Genomic DNA, 16895 nt, shown 5'->3' on the forward strand with positions numbered 1-16895 from the left:
ATATGAAAAAAAGCCCAAACATCTCACCACATGCTCCTAGTTGTCACCTATAACCCCCCCACTGGTGGTGTGCTTTTTGGACCTGAAGTTGGTAGAGTGGAAGCAGGGCTATATCGGAGGTAAGCAAGGGAAAACAGGGGGTCGTGAGAAGGAGCTCTGCTCCAGCAAGGCAAGGGGAACTCGACTACCATATCCAACTCTGGCTCATCCTTGGTGCCCCACCCCCAAACAGGCTGTTGTGCACAGATTTACTCCATGCATTTTGAATACCCTTGTATCTCTCCCTGTCTCCTGGAAGAGCTGCTGCATGGTACACCTCGGGAGGAGATGCTGAGGGAGCCTAGGGTTGAAAATGGTCAGGGGATTGGGGGAGCCCAGGGCTCTCCAGACGGCCTGTGACATTAGGGAGCCAAGCTTCTTTGTGCCAAAGAACTGGAAATTGAAAGGTTACCCTGAAACTGCTGCTTCTGCTCCCACATGTACTGATGTAGTAGGACCTTGGGGAGCGGAGGTGAGAGTCTTTGGTCTGAGGCTTCAACACAGACACACATTGGTGTCAGGCATGTTGGAGAGCTGTGGCAGCAGCACTAGATAGCATACAGACACTAAGTTCAGATATCAGTGCTTAAAGGGATCCCCCCTACAGTGGTACTGCACAGTGAATGAGGGGACAAAAGATATGTTTTGTGCAATGCAACAGTTCACTACTATGTCATCTCTAGAAACCTGGGTTCAAGTCTTGACTGGAAATCACAAATGTAAGTGTGCTTGGGTAGTTTTATCCAAGTCCCCCAATTTGCATACAATTCAGTAAAATTATACTCTGAGAGGAATTCTGTTTTACTGCATGTGCATAATAAATAAGCCACGCATTTTTAAGTTTTTGAGCAGAAATAAGCTTGTGCCGAAATGTTGCTTCAGTTCTGCCTTTTGCCCACCAGAGGGCGCTGTGGCGCAAGAACAGCAGCAGCTCCTAGCAGAAAAATAACTTCTGCAGTTATGCCTTTTGCTCACCAGAGGGTGCTGTGGCAACAGAACACAGGAACAGCTCCCTGCCAGCGAGGGAAGAGAAAGAGCCTGCCTTCTTCGCAGCACCTGTCAGGCCAGGTCAGGAGACAGGGGCTATGGGGAAAACAGACAACGTGGGGTGCTGGGGGGATGTCAGACAGGGGCTCATAAGGGCTAGTGTGGGAGGACAGATTGGGGCAGGGGCTGAATGGGAGTGGAAGCACAGGGCCACATGGTGATGGGGGAGGAGGCGCAAAGCCACATAGGGGTAAGGGGGTGGCTGAGTGAGGGCACAGACCACATAGGAACAGGGGGAGGCAGCACAGAGCCACATAGGGATGGGGGGGAGTGGGTGTCTGAGTGGGGGTGGAGAGACATGTGGACAGGGACTGCAAGGACACATGGGGTGGTGCAGGAACACACTAGGACGGGGCAGATGTGCCTGACTGAACAGAAGAGGTTAGGGGTCAGCCAGGGTCTGCATGGGGGAAGCTCTCTAACAATCCCTCCCCGCCCCCACAAAAAACCTATTCCATACTTTTCCCACCCATACCCAACAGCCCTCTAAGTTCACACCCAGGCTCCTTTCCAGAAATTGACTACCCCCTCCCTCAGCTCCTCCATTACCCCTAACTCGCCCAAGCCTTTGCACTGCTTCTGAGGGGTGAGGGAAATACAGTTCTGGATTGTAATTTAAGTGAATTATTACTCCGGGTTCTGTATTAATATTCCTAGTAAGGAATCTATTTGTCAAAAAAACATTTCCTGAATCTTTTTTGTTGTCTGTATTGTTACAGACATACTTGCTGACACGTACTGTGAAATAAATGACCAAAAATAATTGAAACTGATGTGATTATATTGTGTTATTTTGACAAATAAAATATGCAGAATTTTAAAATACTGTGTGAGGAATTTTTAGGCACAGAATTCCCCCAGGAGTAAAATTAGTTTCTGCTTTAAGACCGAATCCAACATCCATTGAAATCAGTGGAAACACTCCAATTATTAATTACTCAAGTATTAAGAGGCGATGAGCATTTCAGATGCATTAGTATTGACATCCAGTGAGATCTACCATAATGGTGACAATGTCCCAGTCAGAATATATATATTTGTATAAGGCCATAGATGTAAAGTGCTATGGCACTTTACAGGTATAAAGTGAAACAAGTTTCCTGCCCCATGGAGCTTAAAAATCAAATATACAAGTTAAATGATGAGTAAATACAATATACAGGCATTTCTGGGTGGGAAGTGGGTGATTGGGGGGGAGCCTAAGTTCCCTGTAAGGTGCACGGCAACACAGCAGCCTATTTAGCGCGGTGCAGGCGCTCAGGGAACCCACCCAGCTGACCTGTCGCAGCCAGGGAAGGGGCACGCCATACGCGCTGACTTCCCCTCTAGTCAGAGGGTGCTCTACTCCCATCTGTCCCAAGCCCCGCCCCCACTCCACCTCTTCCCTACCTCCTCCCCCTAGCATGCCCGGAGCTTCCTACATACCGTGAAACAGCTGTTCGCGGTGGACCAAAGGCACTGGGAGGGAGGGAGAGGAGTTGGTCAGTGGGGGCCACTGGCAGGTGAGAGGTGCTGGAGCACCCACTACTTTTTCTCTCTGGGTGCTCCAGCCCTAGAGCACCCATGAAGTCAGTGCCCCTCCCTCAGCCCCAACCCTGCTGCGGCTAGGGGAGGGGCGGCCCAAACTCAGCCCTGGACCTGCTGTGGCCAGGGGAGAGGAGCCTATTCTGTGGCCCCAGCCCTGGAGCTGCTTCAGTGGGGAGAGGTTCCTCTCCCCACCCAGCCCAGGTGCTGCAGTGGGGAGAGAGAGTTGGGGAAGAGTCCTCCCTCCCCAGCATAGCCCCAGAGCACCCTCCTGCCCCCCAAACCCTTCATGCCCACACCCCCTGCTGGAGCCCTCACACCACTGCACCCCAACCCTCTGCCCCAGTCCTGAGTCCCCTCCCACACTCTGAACCCCTCAGCTCAACCCCCACCCAATGAATTTTGTTATGTGCACCAATATGAAGGTGATGTGGCCTGAAGGTGTCTACTATGAAGGGAAAAGTGATGGTGGCGTGGAAGAGGTGAACCTCTTCATGACCCTTGGGCATATGCAGTGACAGCAGATCAAGGAGCTGTGCACTCGCTACGCGCCGACATTCTCAGCCACCCCAGGACTGACTGAACGGGCATACCACTCCATTGACACAGATAATGCTTACCCAATTAAAGTCCAACCATCCTCAAGCTAAAACTGCTATAGAACGGGAGATCCTGGATATGCTACAGATGGGTGTAATCCGCCCCGCTGGCGGTGCATGGGCATCTCCAGTGGTTCTAGTTCCCAAACCAGATGGGGAGATACAGCATTTAGCTTACGGTAGTCCATGCAAAAACGTAACTCGCCCAGACAACTATCCAATGCCATGCACAGATGAACTGCTGGAGAAACTGGGACGGGCCCAGTTCATCTCTACCTTGGACTTAACCAAGGGGTACTGGCAGGTACCGCTAGATGAATCCGCCAAAGAAAGGTCAGCCTTCATTACACATGTCGGGCTGTATGAATTTAACGTACTCCCTTTCGGGCTGCGGAATGTACCCGCCACCTTCCAAAGACCTGTAGATGGTCTCCTAGCGGGATTGGGAGAATATGTGGTCGGCTACCTTGACAATGTGGCCATATTTTCGGATTCCTGGGCAGAATACCTGGAACATCTACAAAAAGCCTTCGCGCGCATAAGGGAGGCAGGACTAACCGTTAAGACTAAGAAGTGTCAAACAGAGTGACTTACCTTGGACACCAGGTGGGTCAAGGAACTATCCACCCCCTACAGGCCAAAGTGGATGCTATCCAAAAGTGGCCTGTCCCAAAGTCAAAGAAATAGGTCCAATCTTTCTTAGGCTTGGCCGGATATTACAGGCGATTTGTACTGCAATACGGCCAAATCGCCGCCCCATTGATAGACCTAACCAAAAAAGAAACAGCCAAATGCCGTTCAGTGGACCGAAGAGTGTCAGAAGGCCTTTAACCAGCTTAAAGCGACACTCATGTCTGACTCTGTACTAAGGGCCCCAGACTTTGAAAAACCATTCCTAGTAACCACAGATGCGTCCGAGCGTGGTGTGGGAGCAGTTTTAATGAAGGAAGGACCAGATCAAGAATTCCATCCTGTAGCGTTTCTCAACAAGAAGCTGTCTGAGAGGGAAAGCAACTGGTCAGTCAGTGAAAAAGAATGTTATGTCATTGTCTACGCTCTGGAAAAGCTACGCCCATACATTTGGGGACAGCGTTTCCACCTGCAAACCAACCATGCTGCGCTACAGTGGCTTCATACCACCACGGGAAATAACAAAAAACTTATTCGGTGGAGTTTAGCTCTCCAAGAGTTTGATTTCGACATACAACACATCTCACGAGCTTCTAACAAAGTGACTGATGCACTCTCCCGTGAAAGTTTCCCAGAATCAACTGGTTAAAATCATCCTTGAGATGTGGAAAATATTGTTAGCCTTTATAATCTTGGTAGTATATTTAGAGGTGCATGGTTTCAGAGTAGCAGCAGTGTTAGTCTGTATTCGCAAAAAGAAAAGGAGTACTAGTGGCACCTTAGAGACTAACCAATTTATTTGAGCATAAGCTTTCGTGAACTACAGCTCATTTCATTGGATGCATTCAGTGGAAAATACAGTGAGGAGCATGTGTCTTCTTAACTCTGTTTTCTCCTAGAGCTCCAGGAAGAAATCACAGCCAGTGTTTCACCCTATCTGTGATTTGGGGGGCGTGTCATAAATATAAAGGGAAGGGTAACCACCTTTCTATATACAGAACTATAAAATCTCTCCTGGCCAGAGGCAAAACCCCTTCACCTGTAAAGGGTTAAGAAGCTAAGATAACCTCGCTGGCACCTGACCAAAATGAACAATGAGGAGACAAGATACTTTCAAAGCTGGATGGGGGGAGAAACAAAGGTTCTCTCTATCTGTGTGAGGCTTTTGCTGGGACCAGGTCAGGAATGCTCTTCAGAACTTCTGTTAAGTTAGTAAGTAATCTAGCTATAAATGCATTAGATTTTCTTTTGTTTAATGGCTGGTAAAATAGCTGTGCTGAATGGAATGTATATTCCCGTTTTTGTGTCTTTTTGTAACTTAAGGTTTTGCCTAGAGGGATTCTCTGTGTTTTGAATCTGATTGCCCTGTAAGGTATTTACCATCCTGGTTTTACAGAGGTGATTCTTTTACTTTTTCTTTAATTAAAATTCTTCTTTTAAGAACCTGATTGTTTTTTCATTGTTCTTAAGATCCAAGGGGTTGGGTCTGTGTTTACCTATGCAAGTTGATGAGGATTTTTATCAAGCCTTCCCCTGGAAAGGGGGTGTAGGGTTTGGGGGGATATTGTGAGGGGAAGACGTCTCCAAGTGGGCTCTTTCCCTGTTCTTTGTTTAACACACTTGATGGTGGCAGCATAGGGGTTCAAAGAAAAGGCAAAGTTTGTACCTTGAGGAAGTTTTTAACCTAAGTTGGTAAGAATAAGCTGAGGGGATCTTTCACGCAGGTCCCCACATCTGTACCCTAGAGTTCAGAGTGGGGAAGGAACCTTAACATGTAACTCTCGTTACAGTGTGTATGGTAACACCCATTGTTTCATGTTCTCTGTGTATATAAATCTCCCCACTGTATTTTCCACTGAATGCAGCCGATGAAGTGAGCTGTAGCTCACGAAAGCTTATGCTCAAATAAATTTGTTAGTCTCTAAGGTGCCACAAGTACTCTTTTTCTTTTTGCGGTTACAGACTAACACGGCTGTTACTCTGAAACCTTTCAGATTCAAGTTGGCTTTTCTGCTTATATGGCAGCATGATCCAGTGGTTCAATGCTGGACTGGGAGTCTGGAGAACAGAGCTCTAAATCGCAGCTCTGTACTGGACCTGCTCCTTCCAAATCCCTTGACCTCTATGTCTCAGGTTCCCTATCTGTAAAAGTGGGGTGAGGATATATACCCTTGTTTGTAAAGGGTTATGAGATCTAGGAATATAAAGTGCTTACAAGTACAAAGAATGATATGCAATATAATATTACAGGGTCATAAGCAACTGTCTCCTGTCATTGTTTTGTCCACTGATAGCAGATAATCTTCATTTTGTTTTGATCCTCTGTTGGCTACGTGATAGAAGAGGCAGATCCATTTCTATATTTTTTTGCCATAGCACTTAAGTCCCAAGACAAAACTAGAAAGCTAATTTTATTTGAATTTTAAAAAAAAGTTATTAAACTCAGCTGAATTAAATGGCACGAGCAAACCAGCAAATTCTGGTTCCAACTGTTTTTTCAGAAATTCAGTCACCCAACCTGTACAGCAAGACACAAAGTTACAAGCATTACATCACACCATCAGAGCTCACTGGCTGATTATAGCTAGAAAGCACGGCACTATTTCTAGCTCTGATTTCGAAAGATATTTAGGCATCTAATGATTCTAATATAGTTGCCTAGGCACTCTTGAAAATCCACTAAGTGCCAAAATACTTTTAAAAATCTGTCCCTAAGCCCTACAGTGGTGTCACACATACACACACACACACACACCCTTCCCAGTACTCTGAAAAAGCAAGATTTTCTGGAAGCAAGAACTTGCACAGTAGAACAATAGAAACACAGGAATGTTCCTACTCGGTCTATTCCAATATGCTGTTTGGGACATTCAGTGGCTAGGGCCAGAGGTGTAACAGAAAGCTGTAAACCTGGATGGCCTTGTTATCTAATTATGTGTCCAATCTCTTTTTGAAATCCGCTAAAAATTAAATACGGTTCTCACAAGTAACTTCACAGTACGGTTTTCCTCAGTTCCATGTGCACAAAGCTACCAGGCCAACTGCACCTCTGATCACTCTTGGTCTCTTCAAGTGGACCCCATTCGGGTCTCAAGCCTCTAGCTATCACCTGTCTCAGGGTGAATTCACACGATTCTTCCACACTCAAACTGGGCTTTGGACTGCATCCCCTGCCACTAACCATGATTATCTCAGCATAGCTGACAGGCTCAGACCCTGCAGTTCTGTTTCCTTGGGGAGCAATGACTGGTATCCAGTAACCAAAAAGCCTCCTTAAAGCAAAGTATTATTTTATTTAGAAAAAAAGGATGCTAGAAAATACAGACTTTGAAGATGGTTTATTGTTTTATTTACAGTCGTATAGACAGTGCTTTGAAGCTGAGGCTTGGGCTGAAGCTCAGGAACTGAAGCCTGTGGGGGAAGAGGGGCTGTTGTGGGCTTGAGAGAGAGAGTTCCAGCCCAAGCTGCAACTTTTACTCCTGGGGGAATTCTGTACCAAAAAATTAAAAATTCTACACACAATATTTTAAAATTCTGCAAATTGTGTGTGTCAAAATAACGCTCTATTTCAATTATCTTGGTAATTTATTTCAATATATCTGTCAGCAAGTATGTCTTTGACAATACAGAAACTAAAAAAAATTCCCCAGGAGTAGAGAGTTAAAGAAACACCTATGACAACCCAGTTCCTGCTTCTCTGCCCCCTCCCCCTCAGAGCCCAGCCAGGGGGCAACACACTCACACACACAGAGCCCAGGAGTGGGGCCCCCTGGGTCCACACACTCACACCCCCTACCCCACAGAGGCCAGCCATGGCCCACCCCCAGCGACCCACACACTCACACCTCTAACCCCCAGAACCCAGCCACGCCCCCCCAGATACTCACACTCTTTATCCCCTAGAGCCCAGGTGCAGCCCCCCTGAGCCAGCCACTCACATCCTCCACCCCCCAGCCCAGACACTTACACCCCCTACCCCTCAGAGCCCAGCTGACCTTCGGGCCAGACACTCACAGACCCTACCCTCCTAGAGCCCAGGGATCCAGAAGAAGAAACAACCTGCTGCTGAGTCCCAGGTTTGCACAGAGTTTCCTGCGCACCGCTGCCTCCTTCCTTCAGGGCATGCTGGGAACTGCAACTGCTAGGAACCCTTCAGTTCCCTCCCCCTGGCTTTGTCTTCTATTTGCGAGCTGGGCTCTGCCCCTAGTGGCAACCAACATCTCTGCAGCCCATTTCTGTGGAGAAAAAAGGAAATTCTGTGCACACAACATGAATTTCTGCAAAATCCTGCATTGCGCAGTGGCTCAGAATTCCCCCCGGAGTAAACGTCAAAGAGCTGTCTACATAGCTATTTTTAAAGAGCAAGCATGAGTCCCGCTAGCCCAAGTCTGTTGACCGGGGGTGAGAGGCTCACTCCAAAGTACCGTGTAGACAGACCCTTACTCTATTCATACCCATTATTACTTATCAGTATTCTTAGACTACACAGGAGCTCCTTGTCCATCATATCATGTTTATATTGTCTCCTGTGCCCTGATGTAAATAATCTAGGTCTCTATAGCTCTGTTAGTGTGGTTAGCTGGCATTTTTGATATGGCCTTTTTCAGTCAAAGGATGTTTTGTTGGTTAGCATATCACATCAAGCAGCTGTTCCCCAATGCCTTCCTTTTGACATGCTGTAGCGGGCTCCTGGGAGCTCCATGATAACATTCTGCCATCCACCTGAAGGGGATTTGGGGATTATTTTTCTGCCTCATATAGAGTTTACTCCCTTTCTGGATGCTGCTAACTCATCCTTGCCAAAGATGACTAATCTCTGGCGTTTCTGAAGAGCAATTTTTTTTCTTTTGAGAGATCAAATTGTACAAAATGATGCTTCAAAGGCCAAATTCTGCCCTGATGTTAGCAGGAATTGTACAAATATTTGAGGGTAAAATTTGGGGCACCATGCACACCTTTTTTGGGGCACCATGCACATATACAGTGCTCTATAAATTCTTCTTATTCAGTAATTTTATACCATGCTGTCTCTATATTTTAACAAGCAAGGAAAATTTAGCTTGTCAGCTCTTCATTGCAAGGGCTTTGTCATTTTAAATATGCAGCACCACCGGTTTTCAGATAAGCTATATTTTAAAAAATGAAGATTTGAAGCCATTGTACAAATTTTCCTCGGCTTCAAATTATAATCTTAATTCAAGTGAGTGTGCTACAAAACTAGATCTGAGAAGCCATCTATTTTCTTATGTCCTCTTGCAGCAATTGAGATTGGTTGGGCTGGAATTATTAAAGATCATGTAGGATAGTCTTAAGAGTTTGGGAGTTGTGGCTTTCCTTCAGAGGCCCATAACTTTACTATCTTCAATGCTTGCCAGTCTATATCCGTGGTGTCCTTAGGGACAAAGCTCAATACATTTTTAGTTTTATGATTTGCAGCAGGCAGTGGATTTCTTTTCTCAAACCAGTTCTATAATTTATTGGGCCACGCAGAAGACTAGGACTAAGCCCAGTCTTGCTAACTTTTTTTTTCATACAGTAGTCCTGTTGACTTCAATGGGACTGGCCGGTGGCCACATGAGTTAAGATTATTCACAGGGTAATGGTTTGCAACTCAGGCCCAACACTGCAAGGAGGGCCCTATTGCATTAGGAGAATGCAATTGCATTCGGAGAATGAACAGCCAAACCTAGAGTCTTAAAGATGTTTGATGAAGGATAAACATACTGAAGGACTCACAGAAACGAGAGTTAGGAGGTTTTCTTTTACAGACATATTATATACAACAGAAGCTTGACAAAAATATGTAAATCCTTGGCTCATCACATCAGGGACTATAATATTTGCTATGTATGCTATCGCCAGAGTCTATACCATACATCCTTCCCTGCCCCCTGTGCACAGAGGTGGGAGGGCACCTCCCTATAAGCTGGGTCTTACTCTGACCCCACTTATCCTATATACAGAGCAATTTCAGGAAAGAGAATTGTTCTACTGTCTCCCCTTCTCCAGGGTTACATGTGACAAAAAACCCCAAAAACTGAAATTGCCTAGGATTAAACTCCCCACCCACCCACAGGTAACTGTCACCACTGTTAACTGCCCACAGCAGAGGTAAAGGACATGCATAGCAGGACCACACTACTAGCATGGAGAGAGAGTATCATTTTCTTACCATATAGTAACTTCCAAAACCATCACTACAGGGAGGTTGCAGAATGCAAACAGGAATGTTTCTCAGACTTATGCTTGTACCATCATTGATCCTAAATGTGGCAAGATGATAGAAAAGAGAGGTTACTTACCTTGCATGATAACTGAAGTTCTTAAGAGATGTTTTGTCCCTACGGATGCTCCACTTCAGCATGTGCATGCACTCTTGATAGGGGCTTTTGCCAGCAATGTCCAGGGGTTTGTGCCTGTGCCCTACTCAAGCTCCGTGCGAGTATATATAGAGAATAGTGGGCCCACTGCCACTCCAGTTCCTTCTCAACCCTGAAGTCTAAGAATGACTTTGAAGCAGAGTGGAAGGAGGGTGGGTAATGGAGCATCCATAGGGACAAAACATCTCAAAGAACTCCAGTTACTGTATGAGATAAGGAACCTATTCTTTGAGAAACTGTTCCTATGGGAGCTCCACTTCAGGAGATTCCCGAGCAGAACCTCTATTATGGAAGAGTGTGCTGAAGAGGCAGATTCACAACAGGACATAGAACAGTGATACCAAAAGCCATGTCAGCTCTGGAAGCATGCGCAAGAGCACAGTGCTGTGAAAAAAGCATGCACCAATGATCAAGTAGCAGCTTTACAAATATTTGAGAGGGGTACGTACTTCAGTAAGGCTACAGAGGTAGAATGAGCACTGGTGGAATGAGCAATCACTCTAGGAGGGCTTTATAACAGGCTAATATGCATCCTGACATGTTTAACATATAATGACCATACTGGGTCAGACCAAAGGTCCATATAGTCCAGTATCCTGTCTTCCAACAGTGGCCAATGCCAGGTGCCCCAGAGGGAAAGAACTGAACTGGTAATCCATCAAGTGATTCATCCCGTCACCCATTCCCAGCTTCTATTTATTATTATAGTCTTTACAGATCCGGTGCCCTTTCATTCGTTCCATGATAGAGACGAAAAATCGAAGAGAGGCCCTGAAGGACTCAGTCCAGTTGAGGTAAAAAGCAAGTCTTGCATCTAGTGATTGGAGACTAGCCTCCCTCTAAGAGTGTAAAACACCAGTAATTGAACGTCTTAATTAATGTGAAACTCTAAAAAGATACCTTAGGTAGGAAACAAGGGTCCAGACATAATATCACCTTTCAGTGATGGATTAGCTAACAGGCCCATGGGGCCCATGCCCCCGGCCAATTAGGGGGCTCCAGAAAGATGGGCACACCATCCCCAGCAGACAGCTACCACAGGGTGGCAGAAGCATGGAGCCCTGGGAGAAGCACTGGATGGGCGGGGCAGGGGAAGCCACTGCACTCCAACCCCTGCTGCAGCCCTGGGACTGGAGGAGCTCTAGCTGCAGCCTCAGGAGTGTGGCACCGGGCTGTGGTGGGGGGACAGAGCTTCTCTGGTCTTGGAGCCATGTGGGAGGGGTGGGGGGAGAAAGGAGTAAATGGGTTGCGGGGTAGCAGTGTGGGTGGGGGAGGCAGAATGGGGCTGGACTGTGGGTGGAACAGGGGCGAGGAGAAGGGGCAGAATGGTGCGGGGCCGCAGGCAGAAGGAGTGCAGAGCCCCCCCACACACACTTGCTCTGGCCCAGAGCCCCACAAAACCTTAATCTACCTCTTCCACCTTTCCATGATAAAACACTATGTATGGTGAGTCACCCACAAGGGACCCTAGGTCTCCTACCCTCACAGCCAAGGTGATATCCGTAAAGAACAAAGTCTTGAAAGAGAAACGGAGGGAACAGCTATCCATAGGTTCAAATGGGGGTTTTCTCAGCACATTGAGAACTAAGTTGAGGTTCCATGGAGGACTATGTTCCTTGAGTAAGTAGGAAAAATGTTAAACAGGCCTTTAATGAACCTTGCAGTAGTTGGGTGAGTGAAGACTGAAAACCCTTCAATGGGGTGGCAGGGTGAAAAGCTGTAAAGGCACCTAGGTGAACCTAAACTGAGCTCAAAGATAACCCACTGTTTTTCAAATTTAGCAGACTAGAGCATGCTAGAAAAGTGAGACTCAAGGAGGTATAGCTCAGAGGCAGCTCAGAGTCTGAAAAGATTTTCACTTTTTACAGGTAGGTTTTCCTTGTAGTGGATTTTCTACAATTGAACAGTACTGTTTGGAGGTCTGGAGATGAGTCCTTTCCTATGCCAGAGAGACATCTAGTAGCCATGCACTGAGGTGAAGCAACAAGAGATGGCAGTGAGTCGTGGTCCCTGACTCCCAGGTAAGGAGACCTGCTATCAGAGGAACGTGGAGAGGTGGGTTGCAGGGACAGTCGAAGGAGCTCTGGGAACCATACTTGCCTTGGTCATGGTGATGCTATGAGAATGGCCATTGATCTCTCCTGTTTCAACTTATTCAGGACTTTGAGGCGTAAAGGCATCAGGGGATTCCTGAAGGGATATCTACAGCAGCTCCCAGCCAGTTCTGACTGTCACAGGTGCTGACTTTGTCCTTTCCCAGGCGGCTGCTTGACCCCTGCTCCTCCCCAGGCCTGCCCCTACTCCACCCCTTCCCCCAAGTCCCCACCCTGCCTCTTCCCACCCCCTCCCCCACTCCTCCTTCTCCCCCCACTGCATCTCCAAGAGCCTCCTGCATGCCGCTAACCAGCTGATCCATAGTGGTCGGGAGGGAGGCACTGACTGACGGGGCCACCATTGGGCTGGAGGCACTGGGGAGGAGGGGGAGGACCTGACGGGGGACTGTTGGCAGGTGCTAAGCATTCACCATTTTTCCCCCATGGATGCTCCAGCCCTGGAGCACCCATGGAGTCGGCACGTATGCTGACTGCATCCTCCTCTCAATCAGGACCATCAGCACTTCGCGCTGGAGGGCATCACAAACACATCTATTTCCAGAAGACTCAAGATAAGGCAAATCTTCTGTAATACTGCATCGTTGAGCTCTCACTTGTAGTCGTGGCCCAAAAACCTGCTCAGGGAGACTGCTACTATGTTCCGTAACCCCAGGAGATAAACCACTGATATCTCTGTGTCTTGTGATACACATCATTGCATAGTTTTATGGATTGTGTGCACAAGAACTCAGAGTAGCAGACGTGTTAGTCTGTATTCGCAAAAAGAAAAGGAGTCCTAGTGGTACCTTAGAGACTAACCAATTTATCTGAGCATAAGCTTTCGTGAGCTACAGCTCACTTCATGCATCCGAATGCATCCAATGAAGTGAGCTGTAGCTCACGAAAGCTTATGCTCAAATAAATTGGTTAGTCTCTAAGGTGCCACAAGTACTCCTTTTCTTTTTGCACAAGAACTGGGATCTTGCTCCTCTCCTTGACAATTTATAAAATACATTGAGGGGTCCCTGATATGTTGTAGAAAGCAAGGCAAGCGTAATGGACTGCCCTGAGTTCTAAAATGTTGATAAGGAAAGCAACCTCCTGGGGAGTCCCCTTGCCTTGAGCTGTGAAGTTCAGAAGGTGAGTGCCCCAACCTAGCAGAGAGCCATCTATGGTGGTCTTTGGGGGAGGCGGATTTGAGAACAGAACTCCCATACAGACCTTTTAGGGTTTTTTCCACCAATTGAGGGAGTTGAGGACCATCCAGGTATCGATACCTGCTTGGATAGATGGTGCTTTTTGGGTTTGTAGACTGTCCTTAGCCAGGCTTGAAGTTATTGGGAGTGTAATCTTGCCAAAGATGGTATGAACTTACTGGCTACCACATGACCTGGGAGCTGAAGGTTTGTGGGCTCTGTTATATTGTAGAAATAAGGCTGGGTATCATAGCAAACCTGCCTGTGGGTAAGTATGCTCTGGCAATAGTAGAGTCCAGAGTAGCCCCTGTGAAGTTTGTCCATTTTGCGGGTATAAGTGTAGACTTTCGCATTAGGGCGGAGGCCCAAAGAGCCTTGCTGGATGCTGACTGTCACTCAAGAAATGAGCAACCCTTCAGAAGCTAGTTGGCCAGGTAGGAAAAGATGATTATCTCCATTTGACTGATATGGGCTGCAACTGCCAAGACAACCTTGGTAAAGATCCTTGGGGCAGTGGAGAGGCTGAAGGGTAGGACACGGTATTGGTAATGGTCCCTACCACCAACGAAACATATGTGGGAAGAGTGAATGGATATATGAAAATAAGCATCCTGAAGGTCCAGGGAAACAAACCAATCTCCCAATTCCAGAGGGAAAGTTACCATTCCAGCTGCCACAGTTTCCATTCTGAACCATTGTGACAGGAGGATGGGAGGGAGCTGGAGCTGAACTGAATGTAGTAACCTGGTGAAATCACTTCCAGGATCTACCTGTCTGAGGGTATGTCTACACTACGAAATTAAGTCGAATTTATACAAGTCGGTTTTTTAGAAATCGGTTTTATATATTCGAGTGTGTGTGTCCCCACAGAAAATGCTCTAAAGTGCATTAAGTGCATTAACTCGGCGGAGCGCTTCCACAGTACCGAGGCAAGCGTCGACTTCCGGAGCGTTGCACTGTGGGTAGCTATCCCACAGTTCCCGCAGTCTCCGCTGCCCATTGGAATTCTGGGTTGAGATCCCAATGCCTGATGGGGCTAAAACATTGTCGCAGGTGGTTCTGGGTACATATCGTCAGCCCCCCGTTCCCTCCCTCCCCCCCCCGTGAAAGCAAGGGCAGACAATCATTTCGCGCCTTTTTTCCTGAGTTACCTGTGCAGACGCCATACCACGGCAAGCATGGAGCCCGCTCAGCTCACTTTGGCAATTAGGAGCACATTAACCACCACACGCATTATTCAGCAGTATATGCAGCACCAGAACATGGCAACGCGATACCGGGCGAGGAGGCGACGTCAGCGCGGTCCCGTGAGTGATCAGGACATGGACACAGATTTCTCTGAAAGCATGGGCCCTGACAATGCATGCATCATGGTGCTAATGGGGCAGGTTCATGCTGTGGAACGCCGATTCTGGGCTCGGGAAACAAGCACAGACTGGTGGGACCGCATAGTGTTGCAGGTCTGGGACGATTCCCAGTGGCTGCGAAACTTTCGCATGCGTAGGGGCACTTTCATGGAACTTTGTGACTTGCTTTCCCCTGCCCTGAAGCGCATGAATACCAAGATGAGAGCAGCCCTCACAGTTGAGAAGCGAGTGGCGATAGCCCTGTGGAAGCTTGCAACGCCAGACAGCTACCGGTCAGTTGGGAATCAATTTGGAGTGGGCAAATCTACTGTGGGGGCTGCTGTGATGCAAGTAGCCCACGCAATCAAAGATCTGCTGATATCAAGGGTAGTGACCCTGGGAAATGTGCAGGTCATAGTGGATGGCTTTGCTGCAATGGGATTCCCTAACTGTGGTGGGGCTATAGACGGAACCCATATCCCTATATTGGCACCGGAGCACCAAGCCCCCGAGTACATAAACCGCAAGGGGTACTTTTCGATAGTGCTGCAAGCTCTGGTGGATCACAAGGGACGTTTCACCAACATCAACGTGGGATGGCCGGGAAAGGTGCATGATGCTCGCATCTTCAGGAACTCTGGTCTGTTTCAAAAGCTGCAGGAAGGGACTTTATTCCCAGACCAGAAAATAACTGTTGGGGATGTTGAAATGCCTATATGTATCCTTGGGGACCCAGCCTACCCCTTAATGCCATGGCTCATGAAGCCATACACAGGCAGCCTGGACAGTGGTCAGGAGCTGTTCAACTACAGGCTGAGCAAGTGCAGAATGGTGGTAGAATGTGCATTTGGATGTTTAAAGGCGCGCTGGCGCAGTTTACTGACTCGCTTAGACCTCAGCGAAACCAATATTCCCACTGTTATTACTGCTTGCTGTGTGCTCCACAATATCTGTGAGAGTAAGGGGGAGACGTTTATGGCGGGGTGGGAGGTTGAGGCAAATCGCCTGGCTGCTGGTTACGCGCAGCCAGACACCAGGGCGGTTAGAAGAGCACAGGAGGGCGCGGTACGCATCAGAGAAGCTTTGAAAACCAGTTTCATGACTGGCCAGGCTACGGTGTGAAAGTTCTGTTTGTTTCTCCTTGATGAACCCCCCCGCCCCTTGGTTCACTCTACTTCCCTGTAAGCTAACCACCCTCCCCTCCTCCCTTTAATCATTGCTTGCAGAGCCAATAAAGTCATTGCTGCTTCACAGTCATGCATTCGTTATTCATTCATCACACAAATAGGGGGATGACTACCAAGGTATCCCAGGAGGGGTGGTGGAGGAGGGAAGGAAAATGCCACACAGCACTTTAAGCACAGCACTTTAAAAGTTTACAACTTTAAAATTTATTGAATGACAGCCTTCTTTTTTTTGGGCAATCCTCTGTGGTGGAGTGGCTGGTTGGCCGGAGGCCCCCCCACCGCGTTCTTGGGCGTCTGGGTGTGGAGGCTATGGAACTTGGGGAGGAGGGCGGTTGGTTACAGAGGGGCTGCAGTGGCAGTCTGTGCTCCAGCTGCCTTTGCTGCAGCTCAACCATACACTGGAGCATACTGGTTTGGTCCTGCAGCAGCCTCAGCATTGAATCCTGCCTCCTCTCATCACGCTGCCGCCACCTTTGAGCTTCAGCCCTGTCTTCAGCCCGCCACTTACTCTCTTCAGCCCTCCACCTCTCCTCCCGGTCATTTTGTGCTTTCCTGCACTCTGACATTATTTGCCTCCACGCATTCGTCTGTGCTCTGTCAGTGTGGGAGGACAGCATGAGCTCGGAGAACATTTCATCGCGAGTGCGTTTTTTTTTCTTTCTAAGCTTCACTAGCCTCTGGGAAGGAGAAGATCCTGTGATCATTGAAACACATGCAGCTGGTGGAGAAAAAAAAAGGGACAGCGGTATTTAAAAAGACACATTTTATAAAACAGTCGCTACACTCTTTCAGGGTAAACCTTGCTGTTAACATTACATACATAGCACATGTGCTTTCGTTACAAGGTCGCATTT

At 47.7% G+C, this 16895-nt stretch overlaps 1 protein-coding gene across 5 annotated transcripts in view; it reads right to left on the reverse strand.

The window, feature by feature from the left end:
• GNG4 (G protein subunit gamma 4) overlaps window positions 1–16895 on the reverse strand; it is a 42307-nt gene that overhangs the window by 21053 nt on the left and 4359 nt on the right. The window contains exon 1 of one of the 5 annotated variants that reach the window (XM_075126915.1): window positions 7863–7881. The exons of the other annotated variants lie outside the window; for them this stretch is intronic. The gene's annotated coding sequence lies outside the window, so the exon portion shown is untranslated. Of the gene's footprint in view, window positions 1–7862; window positions 7882–16895 lie in introns of those variants that run through there. 5 annotated transcript variants of the gene reach the window in all.

Source organism: Caretta caretta, chromosome 3 (assembly GCF_965140235.1).
Source record: "Caretta caretta isolate rCarCar2 chromosome 3, rCarCar1.hap1, whole genome shotgun sequence".
Classification (NCBI taxonomy): Eukaryota; Metazoa; Chordata; order Testudines; family Cheloniidae; genus Caretta; species Caretta caretta.